This window comes from Triticum aestivum, chromosome 7B (genome assembly GCF_018294505.1).
Source record: "Triticum aestivum cultivar Chinese Spring chromosome 7B, IWGSC CS RefSeq v2.1, whole genome shotgun sequence".
Classification (NCBI taxonomy): Eukaryota; Viridiplantae; Streptophyta; class Magnoliopsida; order Poales; family Poaceae; genus Triticum; species Triticum aestivum.
Window position 1 is genome coordinate 741,612,803 of NC_057813.1, and position 21,925 is coordinate 741,634,727.

Consider the following 21,925-nt stretch of genomic DNA (forward strand, 5'->3'; position numbering starts at 1 on the left):
AACATGTATAAGAAATGAAGAAAGCAATAGCAACATACTAAACGATCAAGTGCTAAGCTAACAGAATGGGTCATGTCAATCACATCATTCTCCTAATGATGTGATCCCGTTAATCAAATGACAACACATGTCTATGGTTAGGAAACATAACCATCTTTGATTAACAAGCTAGTCAAGTGGAGGCATACTAGGGACTATATGTTTTGTCTATGTATTCACACATGTACTAAGTTTCCGGTTAATACAATTCTAGCATGAATAATAAACATTTATCATGAATTAAGGAAATAAATAATAACTTTATTATTGCCTCTAGGGCATATTTCCTTCACCTGCCCACCGTTCCCTTTGCCCAGCATCGCCTGAGTCCGCCTCCTTCATTGCCCACAGCAGCATGTCGATGGGCATTATACCCTTACCTGGGGTTCCATAGCGCTGCTTCTCCTCAGACGTTGACTTCTTCCTCACCTCTGCTGATGCATCCACGAGCCCTTCTGCGCTGCTGTATTTCATAGCAATCTTCATGTAGTCGAGGAACAGGTCTTCCTCACCGCGAGCCAACCCAAAAAGCATGGCAACCCAGCCCTTGCCGGTGGGGAAGGGGTTCAGCCATGGGTCTGGCATAGAGGAAGAACCAACCATGGATGTAGGTAGAGTGAGGTTCAGGAGAGAGAGATAGAGTGAGCAGAGATTGAGTGAGTTGTTGGGCTACTTAAATGTTGGAGTAGAGGAAGTGCATTGGTATGTGACAGTGGGGAAGTGGTAGATTGAGTGATGAGAAATGGTGGTAGTTGTGGTGCAATTAAAGTCTTTGTTGGAACCCAGCAGATTGGAACTTGTGCTAAAACAGTGGAGTAGTTGCTCGTCAAAGTATTTGTTAAATTAGAGTGACAAAATAATCACATTTCAGCAGCCAAGTTCAGCAAAGCCCAAGTATAGAAACATTCAGATAAATGCAGATAGATGGATTCAGGCATAAGTTCGGACTTAAAAATATTGTGCCATGGATACATTTTTTACAAAATAAGCATAGTATTTATCATAGATTTTTCAACAACCCAAACATAGAAAGTTCAGAAATAAACATAGTCTTTAACATAGATTTAGGCAGCCACATTGCATCGTCTTCATCATGGTTGTTGCATCTCCTAAACTGCATCCTTCACTGCAATCATAAAGTTCAAAAAGTTCAGAACAAGACAAGATTCAGAACAAGACTAAGAACAAGATTCAGAACAAGACAAGAAGATTCAGAGCAATATTCAGAACAAGACAAGAAGATTCAGAACACCACAATTTAGACAAAAACTACCGCGTTGAACTAATCATGTCTTCCTTCTGCTGCAGCCAGGATCTGAGTCCATCTCTTCCTTGTTGCTTGGAATCGATTGAAAGATGCCCTGTCTCTGGCCCACTAGATGATTAGTTCATCTGTGATGTTAGTTCCTTCTGGGAACACCTCGTTGAACTGCTTGACATCATTCTGGTTGCGTTCCGCCATAATCATGGCAGCAATCCTCTGGCATCGCTCCTGTGCCTATGCTTGACAGTTGGCCCTCCTTTCAGCCCTAGCAACCTCCTCTTGTTCATCAACTACCTCTCCTAATTGTGTATCCATCAGTGGTGTTTAGGTTTTGGTCAAGGGAAATGAGGCACAGGGATCCATTGGTTTCTGGTGGCTTCTCTTATGTACACAGTGTGGCAGGCTTGGTGGGTTACTTAGGTCCAACACGAAAGCCCACCATCAGGCCCACGTTACATGACAAATTGGATAGAAGTACAGTCAGGTTCAGTCAGGTTCACACAAATTCAGACAGACTCGTGCAGGTACAGACAGGTTTAAAACAAAGTCAAACAGGTTCAAAACTAATTCAAACAGGTTCAAAGAGAGAAGTTTTATATTACCACTGTGTCAGTTACCACTTGCATAGAAGTAACCCTTAATTTGCTGCATGCAAACCTCTTCCTTTTGGTACCAGCCAAAACATCTGAAGTTGCAGCAACAGATCTTGGTGCACTAAATCCCTTGCCTCTCCCTCCACCTGCAGGACTACCCCTTTTAGTTGTTGTAGTAGGTGCTGGTGCAGATGCAGCAGGAGCTGTTGCTCTTGCAATAGGGGTTCGTGCTAATGCAGCACGAGCTAGTACTCTTGAAGTAGGGGTTGGTGCTCTTGGAGTTTGTACTAGAGCAGATGGAGCAGGTGCATAGACTGCCATGTTTTCCTGCATTAAATGTTCAACTTCACAATCATTAGACTATGTAAAAGGAAACATTGCTCTGATGCTTGATAATTACCTGATGTTTGTTTTTCCTCATTTGCACTTAGAGTCTCATTGCAACTTGTATCCTTGTGTCCTTCCATCCTACTGGTGTCTCTTGGGGCAGGAACTTCAAACTCTCCTTTCCTCCTTGCAGTCTTTTTTCTCCCTGCCTTTTCTTTGAACACAGGAGGTTCAATGTCTGGAGTGTTTGTGTGAGGCCAGAAATCTGGACCAGGAATAGGGTATATAATTTCTTTGTATGTCTCCAAATAAAGTGACTTCTTGAAAAACTCATTGACATAGTCCTCAGGATGCAACTTTTGCTTTGTCATTACAGATATGCCATGACTGCAAGGTACACCAGTCATGTTCCATCTCTTGCAGTCACATGTATACCCTTCCATGTCCACACCATACTGTTTTTCTTTGCTAGTAACTTGCCAAATAGTTGGACCAGCTCTGTCAGCCTGGCAATACTTGGCATACTGCTTGTTCTCTTCTAAAATCTCCGAGTAGGTAGGTGTGAATGTCTATCTGCTAATCTGTAACTTCTCCCTTGTTTGTTGCCTCTTGATCATTTGCTTGGTCCTAATCCCTTCAAACATTGTCCTTATTGGTTTGGCCCTAATATCCACTATCATCTTGTTGAAGACTTCACTTAGATTGTTCACAATTAAATCTGTTTTGCAAGTATGATCCTTAGCAAACCTAGCCCCAGTAGAGACCTCAATTTTTTTGAACCATTTCCAAGCATCTTCAAACTATGCTTTCAGCTCTGCCATGCCTAGTTCATGCCCATGTTTAGTGTAGGAGTAGCTAGCCTTGTCAATACACTTCTTTAGTTCCTGGCCTCTAAATCCAGCAGATTGAAAATTTGCATATCGGTATCTTAATCTTAACATGATGTAAAAAGTACAAGGAAAACCTTGGGTGACTGCATGTATGAGTCCTGGAAGCACAAGCTGCGCCAATGTTTGATAACTGAATAAAGAAAATCAAAAGTAGAATGAAAAAGATCATGATTATTTTTCTTTACTTTTTCTGATTAATTTCTACGAAATGTCTGTGTTCTTCGAAAAATGTTCAGGAAGTGAAAATAAATGTTCGCATCATGGTTTAAAAAAATCATGGTTTCAGAAAATTGTTCGTATTTTTTACGAGTGTTCAGTAATATTGAAAAACTTGTTCATGTATTCCAAAAATCGTATAGAATATCAAAAAAGTTCTCCCTATGAAAACTGTTCGGGATTTTTCAAAAAATACTCGTGCTTAGTAAAAAGAACTATTTAGGATTTCAAGAAATCTGCTTGTTTCAACCTTTTCTCACAAATTGAAAAAACATCTGTGAATTTAAAAAAATGTGCTTGTTCATCAATAGGAAATCAAAACAGAAAAAATTAAAAAATCAGATCGCCACAGCTACTTTTTCTGTTTTTCTTTTATGTTTTCGTTTTTTGGTTTTGTTTTATATTTTTAATTTTGTTTATCATTTAAAATATTCTAATCATATTACAAAAAACAATCTACAGAAACATATAGATTTTTTTGAACAAGTATTTGAATAACGTTAAGCAAGTATTCGGAAAATGTTGAACAAGTATTTGCAAAATGTTAATAGAGCATTCAGAAAATATTTACTAAGTATTTGAAAACATTTGAACAAGTATTTGAAAAATGTTAATCAAGCATTCGGAAATTGCTGAGCAAGTATTTGAAACATGTTAAACAATTATTCAGAAAATGTTGAAAAATCTTAACCAACCATTTGGAAAATGTTGAACAGTTATTTGAAAAATATTAATGAAGCATTCGGAAAATGTTAAAATGTATAGGAAATTTGTGTATCATGTATTAAAAAAGATGATCAATTTATTTTATGATGTATATAAAAAATTGAGAATTTGAAAAAAAAATGTTGAACAAATATTTGAAAAATGTTAATAAAATATTTGGAAACGTGAAATGTGTATTGAAGAATGTTGACCCTTTATTAATATATTATATACTTTTTTAGCATATATATATAAATATTAATCATGCATTAAAATTGTGGAGCAAGTGTTTCAATAATGTTCACCAAGCATTTAGAAATGTTAAATGTGTAGAAAAAATATTGACCATGTATGAATAAAATGTTAGTATTCTTATTAGAAAACTGTTAATCAAGCATTTCAAAAAGTTCAAACATGCGAATAGGAAAAATGTTGAGCAAGTAACCAAGAAATGTTAATCATCTATTTAAAAAAACTCAAGCATTTGAAAAATGTTAAAAATGTTGAGAATGTATTAAAAATTCTAAAAATTATATTGCAAAAATGTTGAACATGTATTAAAAATGTTGTTGATATAATAACCAAAAGAAATAAATAAAACCAAAAACTTGAATACGGAAAAAGAAACAAAATAAATCAAAGCAAAGTAAAATAAAAAAACATAAGATCTAAATGCAAAAAGGATGAAAGAAGAAAAAAAGACCAATGAAAAGCAAGAACCCAATGAAAAAATTAAAAAAAAGAAAAAAACAACAAAACCGATGAAAACTGGTAAAGAAAGGGAAAATCTAATGAAAAAGCATGGGAAACAGTAAAAACAATGAAGAAACAGAGAAAAAAAGCAAAAATGAAACGAAAAAAAAACAAGAAAACCCGAAGCGAACCAACCCACCGAGCAAGACGAACGAACCAGCAAAAGAAAAAACCAATAGAACTGGGCTGGCCAGTTGTTACAATGAAACGAAAGGAACACTCTCTTAACATCAGATATGGCGCTAAAGCGGTAGGCACGCCACTTCCCGAAATCATTAATTGAAGAGTACTCCTTACAAAGATCACTCCCAACTCCTCAGGTTGTAAAAAGTGGTGTTCTGTAAAGCTTGCCGCATGCTACAGACCGGGGAGATGTCGTTGCCAGACCAAGGGGGCAGGGTCATAACGACTCCCTGGCCGGCACCGCCGCTAGGCAGGGTGGCTTTGTCAGTTGATGGCTCGTTCCTGAAGGAGGATGGCTCTGCAGCTGTCGGCATGGTGCTTAGGAACGACAAAGGAGATGTCCTAATGGCAGCCTACCGCTTCATCTTCTACTGCAACAGAACTACATGCGATCATGCAAGGTTTGGCCCTAGCACTACAACATTCTGACTTACCGGTGGTGGTTCAAACGGACTCGTCTGAAGCTTTGTCTAGCTTGACAAATGATGAACTTCTTCGTTCGGCGTATGGACAGATCGTCATGGAGATCAAAGCACTTCTAGGTACTAGGGAGTTTTTTCCTCAAAAGATTACTAGACTTCAAAATAGAGTTGCCGATCGGTTGGCTAAGTATAGCCGCACCGAGCATGCCACGGCTGTTTGGCTTGGCTCGGTTCCACCTTGTATCGAGGACTTGTGGCCTCTCGACTGTAACTCTATAACTCTTCAATAAACTCCCTTTACCCTCGCAAAAAAACAAGTGGTGTTCTGCATGTGCGCCAATTGTCGCAACCTGGTAGTTTTTCCTTTTCTCGTAGATCCATTTATTTAAAATGTTTTATCTCTTAAGCCGTGCGTACAAATCTCGAACCGTTTTCACCGTTGGATTCTTCATGTTGAGATCTTCAAAATTTAGATCCCATATTGATAGGTTTTGACAAACTTTTTTTCACAAAAAAAAACGGTTAAAAAAACTGACAAAAAAACCGAACCGGGAGCACGATCTTTTTTCCTTTCCGAAAGAGGCACGACTGTGCCTCCCGCGGAAGCAAAACCGTGCCTCTTATGGAAGGAAAAAAAACAAAAAACAAGTTTTTTTCCGTTTCCGAGAGGCATGGCCGTGCCTCTCGCGGGAGCAAAACCGTGCCTCTCTCGGAAGGAAAAAAACAGAAAGACTTATGTTTTCCTTTTCTGAGAGGTATGGCCATGCCTCTCGTGAAAAGCAAAACCATGTCTCTTGCGGAAGAATGAAAAAAAAATAAAAAACATGTTTTTTTTTGTTTCCGAGAGGCATGACCGAGCCTCCCGCAAAAGCAAATCCGAGCCTCTTGCGCAAACAAAACCGTGCCTCTAGCGCAAGCCAAAAAAAGGAAAACACGTTTTTTCACGAAATCAAAATTGTCAAAAAAATGTTTTGGTTTGAAAGCTAAGGAAGACCGATGAAAAAACAAAAAGTCAAAAAAAACCAGAAAACAATATCGTTTAAAAAGCCGAAACGCGTGTGAAAAAATAAAACTAAAAAACACGACATGTGGTGGCGGCTGAGAGCGCGCCAAGTGACGCTGATCGTTGTGAGGCTCCCGAAGGAGCGCTTGTCGACTAGTTGGTCTCGCCACTTCTTATTTAGCGCTTTACACGCCAGATACACCATTATGGGTACGCAGCGCACACAACAGCTCCCAGATTTTTTCATACTGCATCGGCCCATATAGCGTTTTCACTCTCATATGGTTTTGGGCAAGGTTCCACCGGTTTAGCGGTTGGTTTTCTCTAGGTTTTTTCCCGACGGTTTTACATGGTTTTTTTCCTTTTGTTTATCTTTTTATTTTATTTTTTAATTGTTACCTTTTATGTTTTTTCCAATATATTTTTCCTTCAATCACTTTTCAAAATTTCCCATATATTTTCATTAGCTATTTCTTTTTCAAATTCGTAAGCTTTTTAGTTAGTTAACTATTATTAAATCCATTAAGATTTCTCATTTCATGAATATTTTAAATTAACAAACATATTCCAAATTCGCGTACTTTTATCAAATCCATAAACTGTTTTTCGATTTGTGACCATTTTCAAATTGATGAGTGTTTTCAATTTTTGTGCATTTTTTAAGTTTGCAAATATTTTTATTCACAAATATTTTTGTTCACAAATCAGTGCATTTTTTTATTCACAAACATATATATGAAAAAGGTTCACGCAGTTCGTAAAAAGAAAGAAAGAAAAGGTGAACAACCAAATGAAACAGTTTCATGAAGAAAGAAAAAAGGAAAAACCCTGATAATATGTTTCAAAGAAGTAAGGAAAAAAGAAAGAAGGAAAAAGCTCTAAGCGAACACAAAAAGGTCAGGTGGCCGGTTTGTTAGTGAAGCACGTACATAGAATCAAGATTGCCGGTCCGGACCAAACCATGCACTGATTTTTTTTTCCGTTTGAGAACAATACAAAAATGAAGACGGGCCGGCCCAGCGCAGAGAAGAGGGTGTGCATCCGATTGCGAAAATAGAAGGAAGGTAAACGTTTACAATTGGCACGCCGGCCGAACGTTCGGCCGGTCGCGCGCGACCCGTGGGATCTACTTTTATCGTACGACAGCCTTCTCGCGTGGTGGGATGCGTGGTGACCGGGTCCACCAACTGCTCGCCATCAAACCAATTGCTCGCCATCAACGCCCTATGCGGCTGCGCTGCTCCATCTCTCTCTCTCATCTCGCGGGCTGGCCGGCCGCACCTCCGGTCCTCGCCCACGCCCGCCGTCCAAGTCGTCGGTCCCCGCCCATGCCGACCGTCCTCGTCGCTGTTCGCCGCCCTCGCTGGCCGTCCTCGTCGTCGTTCGCGCACCCACACAACCTATTGTTTTGCAGCTCTCGACGCGACGGTTGTAGCTCCAGCGAAGATAGCTGCAGCTCACCGGCGGGCTTGCCGCCGCTCATGTCCGTGAGTCGCAGCTCATCGCACAGATCCCTCGCCGTTGCAACATCTCGCTCACCCCGTTCCAGCAATTATGAGGATCTCGCTTCTAGCAAAAAACGCATTGTCGTGCGATGCAGCAAATCACGATTGTGGTTGTAGCTATACGGCATGTGGTGGTAGCAATTTTCAATGCCGGTTATAGCATGTAGCATAAATCCACAAGGCCGTCCTCGCGCGAATGTTGCTTGGAGCAGGGCTGCCCGTCCTCGCCGCCCGCGGTCACCACGCTCACCAGCCATGGCTGTATCAAAAAACGAAGCCGGTAGTAGCAAAGAAAACGAAATTGGTTGTAGCAAAAGCAAAATCACCGTGCGCGGTCACCACGCTCGCCGGTTGCAGCTTTCGCGAACATGGACGAAGCTTTTTCAATGTGCAGTTGTAACATTTGTCAACATATGTCCTCGATTGGATGTAGCTTTTGGTGTGAAAAGGTTGCAGTGGATGCAGCCTTTATCGGGTACGGTTGTAACAAACGACGACGACCGCGTTTCTGGCTACAGCTCTGGTTTCAACAAAAAACATCATCGGATGCAACATCTCTAATAGCCGGTTCCAGCATTTTCCAAATATGTTTCCAGCATCCACATCGACGGTTCGAGAAAAATCCATGGCCGGGAAGCATCGGCGGCGCGATGGTGGTTTTACAGCGCGTTGGTCGCCGTCGCCAACGCTGGTGATCTCCCGCGGCGTAGCAAAACATGTGTGGGGGGGGGGGTGGGGGTTGTGGCACCCGATGAGAGACACATGGGAGGCGCCGACCACCGGCGAGGGCGACGACTGGCGGCGAAGCTGCGGCGACCGGCGGCGAGGCGGCAAATTACGGCGGGGGTCGACGGCGCTGGCCGCAGCCTCCTGTCTCTTCGTCTATGCGGTGCTGCAATTTTTTCAGGAAGGCCATGGAGAAGAAGGACGAAGGGTAAAAGGCATATCGGACGACTAGATTCCTGGGATCGTACGGTCCTGGTTGGACCGGCCGAATCGTTGCGCCGGTGCGGCGGCGCAGAGTGTTGCCCTAGAAGGAAACGGCGCTTAAGGCACCGTTTAGGAATTGCCATGCAAGAGGTTCCCCGAGTCCACAACTGCATTTTCAGGTCAGGGGAGCCAACTTGTGCCCGTACGCTCCGAATGCGGGATCACAGGCACGCGCCGCCACAGAGTCGCCAGGTCTGGTGGACTGTGTGATGCCATGCTATGAATCGCATGCAGAGATTGTTGTGTCTTCTCCGGCCTGCAACATGGTCAAGCACAGGTCGACAGCGGACAGCATATGATATCCATCGATCTTGTGTAAGTATGCACACAGCTCCCTGTGCGTGTGGGACGACACTGCCTCGCCGAAGTAGCGGCAGCAGCAGCATAACGGGAAGGCTGTCGGCAACATTATCCTTGGACAAGATGTTCCTTCACGTCGTTCTTCGTTAATTCGTGGAAGGGGTGGATGGCGCCGGTCTTCTCCAAGGATGCCCGGGGATACGTACGTGTGGCACAGTTGGACGAAAAAAAAAATGCGACACATGATCCAGAAAGATATCACTCGTGGATCAGGTGATCTCTACTTCTGTTCAATCTCTGGACAAGCGTACAAGTATGCATACAGCTCCCTGTGCGTGTGGGACGACACTGCCTCGTCGAAGTACCGGCAGCAGCAGCATAATGAGAAGGCTGTGGGCAACATTCGGGAACAGCAACGGTTACCTCGATCAGCAGTTGTGAACTCTCTGGAATGACCAACAGTTTTGATTTCCAGCTAAAGTGGTCTATTTGATCAGCAGATCGATGCGTCAAATTAACTGGGCTGGATGATTGTTTGCAGATGATGAATCTACCAACAGAGCAAGAACTGTCGTCAGACTAACTGAACCCGGCTGCCATCATTCGTGTCGTGGTTTCTTCACGTGTTTCAGCACGCGGTTCCCGGAAAAGTTGGACGTGGTTTCTTCTCCACTACGAAGCAGACCAAATGGTGACTGCATTTCCAGTCCGTCCCAGCGAACGAGTACATTATATATGCCACTGGCAATCTCATCTTTCAGAGCTTGTGAGTTTATGAATTCCGCCAAGATGTTCCCTCAGGTTGTTCTTCCTGGAATTTAATGAAGCATAGTTAGTGGAGGTGATCTTCTCCAAGGATGCTTGGAGATACGTGTGGTGGCGCAGTTAGACGAGATTTAAAAAATACGGGCGACACATCATCCACACTGATATGACTCATGGATCGGGTCTCCACTTTTATTCATTCTCTGGACATGCGTCCATGTAAATCATGAAAGCATGTTCAAAAAAAATTAAATCATGAAAGCACATATAGTCTAATCTAATCTACACATACAAGGCACCGATTCTTTCATTCAGCCGACGATTTAAGTGTACAGAAAAGGCATCAGATGTGTCTCTTTTCGAGGGCCAGGAATGTCCTCAAGAGCACGCTCTTGGCACAACACGTGGTCCATCGTGCACTGCTCACGCTTATTGGCCAGGTAAGCATATATACTTGTCACCTCAATTACATGCCTGCCCTTCTTCCCACGACAGCTTAATTTGCATATGTCCCTATCTCGATCGGCATGCAAGATAACGGGGAAAAACAACGAACTAGTTCTATGGTGTGCTTTTTTTTTCATATTGTGAAAGCCAACTATAATCCACCCATAATAGTATTGTTCATTAAGATAATTTTGTGGCATGTTTCTCTTCTTTTTCCATATTGTAAATACCAACAATAATCCACTTTTGCGGGGGTAAAGTAAACAAAATTAAGCATCTCATGTCAACCTTCTCTATCGGTCTCTTGGAGAAAAGGTCACACAACTAGAAGAATTTGTTTAGTGTCTAGTCTATTTGTGTGCTCCTGAAAAAAAACGTTTACTTAGGACACTCTGTATTATGGCTGCCCGTAATGGCAGTATTATAGATAGTATCATGCATGTCAACTAGACAATTTTAACAGTCAATTACACCGGTGGTGCTAGAACTTGATGCAAACGGTCATTTTAGTGCTACAACTTGTGGCATACATCAAACTGGTGCAAAAACTTGGCTCGGACGTGCATATACGGTGCTAATCGTGTTTGTATACACCGACGATGCTGACGAGGCATGCTAGCGTGGCATGGGGCCCATTTGTCAGTGACCCAACAATGAAAACAAGGCGTGTGGCATGCTTTTTTTGCATGGAACCCCATTGTTTTTTATTTTTTTCATAGAAAAGCTGCTGACAAGCGGGTCCCAGCTATCTGCAGCACAAATTTTAATTGAATGGAAAAAAAATGTATGCTCAGGTTTCAAACCCGAGCAACCTCAAGTTCCCTGCTCGCAAAGTTAGCCATCCAACCCATTCACCATTCATGTGCATTAAAGAAACACATGGCTATATTTTTGCAAAAAAAAAAAGGAAACACAATCTATATATCCTCAATTGAATAAAAAAAGTAGGAAAACATCGTAAAAATGATGCAGACGCAGAGACTCGAACCCTGAGCGTACCGTTTGTTTTCTATTAACATTTCAAAATGTTACTTCAACTAAAAAATGGAATTAAAGTTTTAAACAATATACATAAAAATAAAATAAATAATGTTAAGTAAATGCTCATGAGTTTCATATTTTTTTCACCTATTAAACTAATAAAAATTCAAAAAACTAAATTATGAATTATAAACATATTTTTATAATTTTAAAAGTGTTTGCACATGTTAAATAAAAAATTAAAGTCATTGATAGAAATATGTATATGTAAATAAATTCTTATATAAGTACAAATATTTTCATGTTTTAAATAAATTATTAGTTTAGTAGTATATTAAAGTGTCCAGTCTTTAAAAGAATTGTGTTGTTTTAAAAGTGTTCATGCGATTTTAAGAAAGGGTTTTTTGTCAGATGTTTCTTAATAAAGTTTGTGTGTTTTCAGCAAAAACATTTAACTATAAAAATATAAATATATGTACGAAGACTGTTGTTCCTCAAATGAATACATATTTAAAATTATATGTATGCTATTTATTTTGTAATTTAAATATATTTTTACAAACTGCAAAAGTTAAAAATAAAATAGTAACATATTAAAAATAGGCCACACTAACTGACAAACTGTTGTCAGTTTTGGCCCATGAGTACGTTCTATTATAGACGTAAATTGTAGCATTATCTAAAAAACGTAATTGTGTTGTTTAATTAAAAAATTATTGAAGAATATATGGTTGTATATCCTCTTCAGACAACCAGCCTGATATTTGTCAGGTGGTTAGCAATGGACACGTTTAATTGGAGGTCGCTGCTTCAAAACGTAAGCGCACCCTTTTTCCGTTCAATTATTATTTTTGCTGCTGATAGCTGGGACCCACCTGTCAGGATCTTTTTGGTGAAAAAAATAAAAGACAAGGGGGTCACTCACAACGGGCCCCACACCATGCTAGTAGGCCTCGTTAGTGTTGCGGGCATATACAAACGTGATTAGCACCGTATTTGCACGCCCGAGCTAAGGTTTTGCACCATTTCAATGTATGCCACAAGTTCTAACACTAAAGTGATGGTTTACGCCAAGTTCTAGCACCACCGGTGTAATTGACTCCAATTTTAATGAGGTGGTATAGAACTAAATAAAGAAAAAAAGGATAGAGTATCATATCATGATACCGTATCATATTAAATAATACACTACTATGTGTCATGGACAATAATAAATTAAGTCATCTATGATACCAACATATGATACTATACACTACGGATGTACTATTATACACTAGTATCATATGCATGATACTAGTTTATGATAATAGCTTTGATTCTGTTTTTGCGACCATGCAGTCTCTGCTGATTGAGTATGACACTAGCTTTGATTCTGCTTTTGCATGTAGGCTGTGCCTTGTGCTGACTTGACGCACACGCGCATGCATGTGTTCGTGCGTGCATTCACCACACTGTCACTGGATTAACCAAGTGATTGTGCAGTACTTTTCTATCCAAATATAAAGACTTCGCTTCAATGGGAGAGATACTTTTACTCCCATCACAATACTGCAGAGATTCCTCTCGCAATCGGCTGAGAGCTTGGTATAACTTTTTTTTTATATTTTTTTGTGAGAAAGCTTGGTATTAATTTGTGGACAAAGATAGTTGTTGCACATGTCACACAATTTCGGATCATGTAACCAGTGTTTTCAACCCACATACAACGTGAGCCTGCTCCATGAGTGTCTTGGCCCACCAACTAGGCCCAATCGAAGAGCAACATAGACCTATATCAGGGCTTTACTAGAGGCAACAAATCTTCCCCTTATACATCGGTCATCATGGGCCAGCTAACACCAATGCTTCTAGCCCACCAACCATGACCGATTACCCGTTAATTCATTGAAATATATATTCCGGACCTCTGGGCTCTAATACCAACTGTCACACAATCCTAGGTCCGCTAACTGGTGTTTCAGACTCACATGCATGATGAGCCTGCACAACAAGCACTTGGCCCAACAACCAGCCCCAACAGGAGAGCAACACAGATCTATACCAGGGCTTGGGCCCTCTTACCTCAAAAAGCTAGTCTGATATGAGGGGACACTCTCGTCCTTATAAGTGTGCTCTTTCTCCTCTCAGAATCGATGTAGGACTAAACCTAACAACTATATTGCACCACTACTAAGGCTACCAATTAACTTGCTTATATATATATATATATATATATATATATATATATATATATATATATATATATATATATATATATATATATATATATATATATATATATGTATGTATGTATGTATGTATGGATATTCAACTGAGATTTAAGTACAAAATGTTATGATGGCTAATCTAATAATATTACTTTGGGTAAAATCCAATTTTAGCAAGATATACAATCCGTCATAATAGCAAATTTCACGTGACACTATAAGTAGATTTTGCATGTTGACCCAACTGAACTACATTTGCACCATTCTGTCATGTGGGATCCTTCTGATCTAAGTTTCTCGTCATCGACGGCGGTTGCTGTTCTGGTGCACTGGTCCTTTGGTGCCTTAGCAGTACGACTTTTTGACTGTCTAGTACAATAAGGTTTCCTCGATTTCGATGACGGAGAAACGATGACGGCGACGCACCTTCGATTCGCTTCAGTGCTTGTAGCTGTCGTTGGGTGGTCTTTGGACATGAATGTAATTTCTTTTACTTTTGATCTTCATACAGCAATGATGTTTGATGAATAGATCATAAATTTCCCCGAAAAAGAAGTTGCTGAGGCCGTCATTGTAGCGAGCTTGCATGACAAGTAGGAAGCACATCCCGTTACTAATTGGTACTATTTACTTTTCAATAATCACTCTGTTACTAATTGATTGAACATGACAAGCTTAAGTACCCTCATCACATGCATCACGAGTGAAGCCACGAAAGTATGACCCCACCAACTAAAAAAAGTATGATCTCTCGATCACGGATCTGAGGCGGGTGCATCCATGCACGGTTTTGGGTTTTCGAGGGGCCGAATTTGTCTATAGGTCTCCTTTAGCGAAGCCACACGCATCATCCAGATTAAGGTACTATTGTACACCTGTAAGCCCTCCATCCCTGACTGTCCCACGATTAGTACTTACTACTAGTTAGTTGATGTGACCAACGAAACATTCACATTCCTTTCCTCTCATTCTTAATTGCTTCATGGACCTCACAAGATCCCGTGTTTGCTATCCGAGGCGGCGTGGTTGGCCGCGACGTCGCCGGCGGAGACGAGAACGAACGCTGGGCTTTTTATCATTGCCGCTCGAACTGGATAGTTGTTGAGTCCGAGACGGGGTACCACCATCACGCCGACACTAGCAGCTAGCTACCTATAATTGACGGGACCGTGGCTTCCTCGCTGAACTAACAAAACAGAAACCTAATTAACTAAACGGGGCCGCTTTTTCCAACCCAGACTCCATCGCGTCACCTTCGTCTGTGGCCCGCTTTGACACACACGCACCGCAGACATTCGCCACACTGTCACCGTATTAATCAAGTAGTATTGCTGCTCTATTTCTTAAGTCTCCATCGAAAGACGACTTGGCTTCATGGGTACCGATGACAGCCATACACAACTGGGCGGCACACATCTCGCCAAGCAAGCACACGATCGCAAGCATTGTGTGTGGATAGAAGCAAAGCCCACAACGCCGAATTGACCTATCTTATCTTTTAGTCCCATGTTTCCAATCTCGTTAATTTATGGCAAATCATTCTGATAAGGACTTTTATAACTACCAAACGTTCGGATTTTAGCAATAGGCAAGAACAATCTTTACTTCACTAATTATATTCATGCATGCATTAGAATGACTAATTTTTTTTTCACGTGCACTCCTCCCTCTAATTACATGCATATATGCGCTAAATAACGAAAAGCTGATGTCATCCTAAATTCTTTCTTTTTTCAAACTTCAAAATGTTTTCTTGCTCAAACCATCGCACCGATTGAAAAACCATCTTCACAAAAAAAAAACAGTCTCAACGATCAAAACTAGATCCCATGTTGATATGTTCTGATGACTTTTTTTTCGGACCAAAACTTGCCACATTTGGGCTACGTAAGTTATCACGTCTGTCATACATAAGTTATCATGTCATTCACACAAAAGTTTTCTGGGATATGTTTTCAATAAACTTTTATCTCAGGGTCAAAAAGTGATTATGATGTTTGCAGTGAGTTATCAGCTTTGTTGTGCATATTACCATGTTGCACGAAAGTTATCAGGATATGTTTTTCAACAATTTTCATTTTCTCGGTCAAAAAATTACCGCGATATTTCTATATGAGTTATCAGCTCTCATGTGCGCGTATTATCATGTTGTTTACACGTTAGTTGTTGGGTGATATTTTTTAACAACATTTTTCCTTGGTCACAAAGTTACCACGTCTGGATTAAGTAAGCTATCAGCTCTGTTGTATGTATATTACCATGTTATTTACACACAAGTTATCAGGGTTATGTTTTCAACAAACTTTTATCCCGGGGTCAAAAGTTACTGTGGAATTTACAGCGAGTTATCAACTTTATTGTGTGTATAATACCGTGTTATCTGCACACACAAACATTATCGAGCTTATATTTTCTAACAATTTTTTCTCGGGGTCTAAGTTATCGTGGTGTTTGTACCTAAGTTATTGTTGTGTTTGTACGTAAGTTATCTAGTGTAAGGTGCGTATATTACCATGCTTTTTACATAGAAATTACTAGGGTATGTTCCAACAATTTTTTCCTTTGGGTCAAAGTTATCATGATGTTTGCATGTAAGTTATCAGGTCTGTGATGACTAAATTACCGTGATATTTATACATAACTTATCGGGGGTAATATTTCATTAAAAAAAAATTGTCAAAAGATCATGTAGATACTACTACTACATTTAAGCTTAGTCGTAGTATATGTAAGTTCCGACTTTAAGCGCGGTATACCCCCAATCTAGTCCTCACTATTGATGTTGTGAGTTAGATACTCATCTCTATCAATTTTGTAAGAAATTTTTTGGCCAAAAATAAAAGCAATAGAAGAGTACTAGTGTTTTGATCTGAATAGATAACGACAACTAAAAGTTTGTGCGACAGAAAAAACAGACGAAAAATATATAGAGAGTAAATTAGGTAACGCTCTCAAAAACAATCCTGGTAAAAAAAATTACACTAATACAATACAATAGTAAAAAAGAGTCAAATGGCTTAGTTTGCGTTTGGTTTACAGCAAGTATAGTGTGTGGAGTAGAGATCATAGTTCGCACTCAACATAGGAACTATTATTCTCCCTCCCACAAGTATTGAATTCAAGTGTTACTATTTTTTTCTGAAAAAATCGAGCGTTACTATTATTTTTAGACAAAATTTGAGTGTTACCAGCACCTAACAGAAAAAACATTGACGGCTGCATCATAGCAGTGGGCCAGTGGCCTATTCGCTGGAATAAAGTATCTAGAGTAACGAGACTCCACCTAGTTAGATCCTACGGTAGGCCTAGGTGGTTATCAAGAATAGCGAAGACAGCATGCGACTCTTCAGGTGCGGAGTTCGAAAGTTCGGAAAATACAATTGTCGTTCTGATAATACTGTCATTTTCATTGCACAAAATGGCCCAAATGGATACACGAGCTACACAGGTGTGCATGTGTTCAGGCGCGAGCACATTCACCGCACTGTCACTGGATTAATTAAGTGAATTTTACTGGAGTACTTTATCTAAAGACCTTGCTTCACTGGGAGAGATACTTTCACTCCCGTCACAAAACAGCATAGGTTCGTCCGCCGATCGGATCAGAGCTTGGTGTAACTAAGTTTGCTGGGAAAGGAGAAAGAAAGTTGGACACGGAGTACATAGTCAAAAAAAAAGTTGGACACGGAGTATCGGCTCTCGAGCTCATATGCTTTCGGATGAACAGTGAATTCAAAAAAATGATAACAAACTTAAAAATAATTGTAGCAAACATTAAGAAATGTTCTGGGTGGTTGCAAAGTTTCATCATGAATAATCACGTTCGTGGAAGTCAAAGAAAAAGCATAAGTCGATGATCCAAAATTGTTTCTTTCGAACGCATTTTGGAGCATCGGTTTTTTAGCGATGACTTTCACGGATGTGACTTCATGATGATACTATGTAAGGGCATCTTCAATCGCGACCCGCAAATTTTCTCTCACATTCATCCGCGGACTGGGAGGTCAATCCGCGGACACGGATGCGGGAGGCAGCCATTCAACCATAGCAGCATACATTTTCACAATAATTCGAACCAACCGGACGAAATTTGATATAAACACGGCGGATTTCATTGAAACTAGGATAATTCGTACATAATACCGGACGATATTTCGTCCCGTGAACTAAAAACCAAAAAATAAAACCCTAAACTATCATATACTTCATGGTGACCTCGTAGGCCATGCCGGGCTGGCCGGCGGCTCCCCCTCCGTCATCGTGGCCCAACCCGTCATCGGAGTCATCGTTGTCGGGCTCGGGGTTAGCGGAAGGTGGCAGCATCGCGACAACGCTTCCCGGCAGCTGCCTGACGCTCGCCGATGATCCTCTCCACCTCCTCCTGCGCCGCACGCAGTGCCGCCGCGGCCACCGACGACGTGGGCTGTGGGAGAGGGTGGCGGTCATTGGAGGAGGCATTGTTGGCAGCGGCGATCTCGGCAAGGGACCATTCCTCACTGTACCTGGTCATCTCCCCGTCGAGGTGGCGAGATGGTGCTTGGCTATCTCCGACGTCGTCACGGAGCAGTCCATGGCCCAGACATATGCCAAGTTCAGGTCCGCCATGATGTGTGGCGGTGGGACATCCGAGTCCACGAACTTCGATCGGCGCGAGGCGTGGCGGCTGTCCCGCCGGCATTGCTCCCTGTCAGCATACTCCTGAGCCGTTATGGCGCTCCGGGACTATGACGAGGAGCCGCTGCCGCTGAGATAGTACAGAATGCGACCGCGCGCCACGTGCAGGGGTGGCGGCGAGCGGCGCTCCTTCTTCACGACGCGTCGGGGCGGCGGTGAGAGCCGCTCCTCCTTGACGTGTCGGGGCGGCGACAAGAGCTGCTCTTCCTTCACGCGGCGTCTGATTTGGATGTCGGGGCTGCGGCGGTGGAGAGCGTGGAAGGGATGCCGGCTCTGGCTTCATGGAGAGGAGCGGCCCCAGGGGTGGAGCCGAGGCGTTGATGTGGTTGACGGAGCAACGGAGCATCAGCTCCACCTACTCCTCAAATTTCATGTGGATGTCGGTGTAGACCTGGCCCAGCCTTGAAGCGGCTGCTGCTGAGAAGTCGCGTCGGTCAGCGCCGCCCTCCATCCCTCCGGTCACATCGCGGTATCAATCTGGCCTCCGTGTACTCTTGCCCGACATGAATGCGGCGCGTGCATCCGAAGGAAAGCACGGGAAGGGCGAGTGACGGGTTTTTGGTGCACTAGGGCGGTCAGAAGCGGGCGTGGGATCGGTCCAGACTCCCGAAAACCTCCCGGCGTTTCTCTCCGGTTTGCGGGAGAAATCGCACCCGAACCAATACAGGACCGTGTTGGATGGCTTCCGCGATCCGGACAGCGCGATTCGGACCGTCGGTTTGGGGGGTCAACGTTGGAGATGCCTTAAGCACTCCAAACATACCTTACTATTTTTACTATTTAAAGCAGTATAGCCTCTTTAAGCTAGTACAAAAGGTCAAAAACATTGTTTTGAGCTGGTTCAAAGTGAAATTTACACTCTAGTCTTAGCCTAATATAACAAGCATGGACGTTTTCGCATACGTCACAGGTTAGTTAAGCTAACACAAAATTAAGATATCAGAATGACAAAAAATAGAAGTCATCTTTTTCACGAATCTTTGGCCGCGCAGGTGCGTGTACTATTTTTGATGGGCCATATTTAGGTTCATGTTGGTGATGGCATATCTATGCAGGAAGCACACGGCAAGCCGGCAAGGAACATTCTGCGCGCGCCCTCGGCTGACCGGCCAGTGGGAAGTTCGGCCAGTGGGAAGTTCGGCCAGTGGGAAGTTCCTATTCCTTCCCTTTCATTCCTTCTGTCCATTTGTTTTGGCAATGCGGATGAGACCCCTATTTAATCATGGGTCCGCGCGGCGTGCACCGGATGGGATGGAATTCGTTGGTTTGTTGGGACCATCACCCACCCAGCATCTCTGACCCGTTCGTTACTTGGCGAGGTCACCTCACCTGGGGTTCCTGCCTGACCATGATCCTGAGTCCCTGACCTGATCTGATATGACAGGCTGAAACACGGTCGCCGGCTTAACCAAGTGAGAGCATCTACACCGCGATGAGCAAATTCAGCCCCTCAAACCCTCGTGAACGTGCCCGGCGCGTCCGCAGACACTATTCGATCACGCCTTAAATATTTGATTCTACAACCGGACATTTCAAATTACAAATCTTAAATTCATATTATTATATGCAACGTGAAACCTAATCTAACCGGAGCTCGCCTGTTTCTGCCGTTGCCATGTCCGGCGGCCAGCTGCGCTCCTCAGAGTGTTGGTTCGGTCGCCGCATGGTAGAGCAGGGCATGAGACACGTGCCGGCTCACGGACTCAAGGCGTCAGCGTCTTCCATGCCTACTCTTCCTCGTTGGAGCCCGTAACCAGAAAGGTACCGGTGGACGTCAGATCGATGACGGATCTGTCCTCGGACGAGCCGGCGACGTCCACCACAATGCGGTTGCGGCACCCGGACTGATGCGCCATATGGGGCGGCCGAGAATGCGACTCCGCCTTGTCGATGTCCATTGCCGGGAGGGCTGCCGCCTCCTCCCACGCTCGGTGCCTAGCACGGCGGGCACGCCGTGCCATGCTCTCGTCAGATGAGGCCCATTGTGCGTCCCGATGCTCGGCGCGCCAACATAGGGGTTGCGTGTCTGCCACCGCGTCCGGACGCCAGACAGAGCGCACCGCCTCTAACGAGGCAACAACAGCTGGCCTAGTGCCGGATCCATGCGCCATTTGGGCGGACGCAATGGATTCCCGACGGAAAGAGTCCGAGCGCTACCGTGCACAGGCCTCCTCCTAGGCGCGGCAGAGCGCAAGCCGGACGGCCATCTCCTCCTCGGGGCCGCGTGGGATGAGCTCGGGATCAACGAATCTGGAGTTGAAGGACTCAGATCTGCTGTCCACCATGCCGGAGACGACTGGAAAGTGCCGGAGACAAGTTTGGGTGGTGGAGGGGAATGCAGGGGAGTGGAGTGACGTGGCTAGGGTTTGGTCCTGAGAGCGGATGGGGAGAAATATATGTGGGGACGGATGGGTCAGCGTGGGCCGGGTCCGACATGGCGGACGTGCCCGGGCGCCTCATATCCGCCTCATATTTGGGCTGGGATATGAGGGGTACCGGTTAGCCCGACGTTTGAGGGCCGTTTGAGGCGTCCGTCTAGGTTCAAATATTGCGATCGGACAGAGGACGGACGGCTCGCCCGGGCATATGAGACGGGTTTGAGGCGTCGTGAATGTTTTGTTCCTTCTTTACCGTTGAGGTCGGAGCCAACTCCCCGGGCAATATCTATCACCTCCCTCCGTTCACAAATATAAAATAATTTGTTTGTTCTCAAAAATCAAATTATCAATGTGTTTGTTCATTCATTTAGTTTATATATATAACATCTTATGAGAGCATCCAAGGACCATGACAGAGAAGAACCAATTTTCGTTCTTTCTTCTGACCACGGCCGAGCGGACTCCCATAGGTGGTACCCAATGTAGCTAGCTATGCTCGGATAGGTTTGCTCACGGTGACCATACGTGCCAACATCATCGATCGACTGTGCGCGTGCGGTGCTCGACGCCTCTTCGGTAACTGTCGTCACACCGCCACATATGCTCGCTCGATGTCGATTTTTGTGGCAGTTTTTTCTTCATTTCGAGCCGATTATTTTGACAAGCTGGTCGATCGGTCTGATAACAAGGACGTCGTTTTCACCGCGGAAAATCCAAAGATGTACAGTACACGTGACAGGTGTGCAATTTTTTTTTCCATTTTCTCCTTCATTAGAACGTGACGTGAGAGGTATTACGCGCGGTTGCTTTTCGATCGACCGGTCCACGTCCCCGGCCGGTCCTTATTTCTGCCTGCCGGTATATGACCGTCTCGGTCGCTACTAGGAAGCCCACACACGGCGGCAACGATATGCATCCATAGACTGCGTCTACTAGAGTACTAGGTGCTGGCCATTCCTTTGAACGAGTCCACTTGCGAATCAAGTGAGTATACGGTGGGGTGAATGGTGGATGGACGGCTGGATCGCACGGTTTTATTAAGGGCTTCGTAAAAATGGATTATGTGGATTAATCGTGGGTAGTAAAAACAAATTAGTCAGGATGGCCGAGTGGTCTAAGGCGCCTGATTCAAGTTCAGGTCCTCGTTGAGGGCGTGGGTTCGAACCCCACTCCTGACAATTTTATATTTTTGTTCTTTTCCTATATTTTGTTTATTATATTATTACTTTTAGCCATTTTAACGATTTAACGAAAAAGGCCCATGTTGGCGGAACCTCGCCCCT

At 43.3% G+C, this 21,925-nt stretch overlaps 1 non-coding gene across 1 annotated transcript; it reads left to right on the forward strand.

Annotated features, from left to right (window-relative positions):
* Window positions 1–21,737: 21,737 nt before the first annotated feature.
* On the forward strand, window positions 21,738–21,820 carry TRNAL-CAA (transfer RNA leucine (anticodon CAA)). The gene has a single exon. It is a non-coding gene; the product is annotated as a tRNA-Leu (tRNA).
* Window positions 21,821–21,925: the final 105 nt, after the last annotated feature.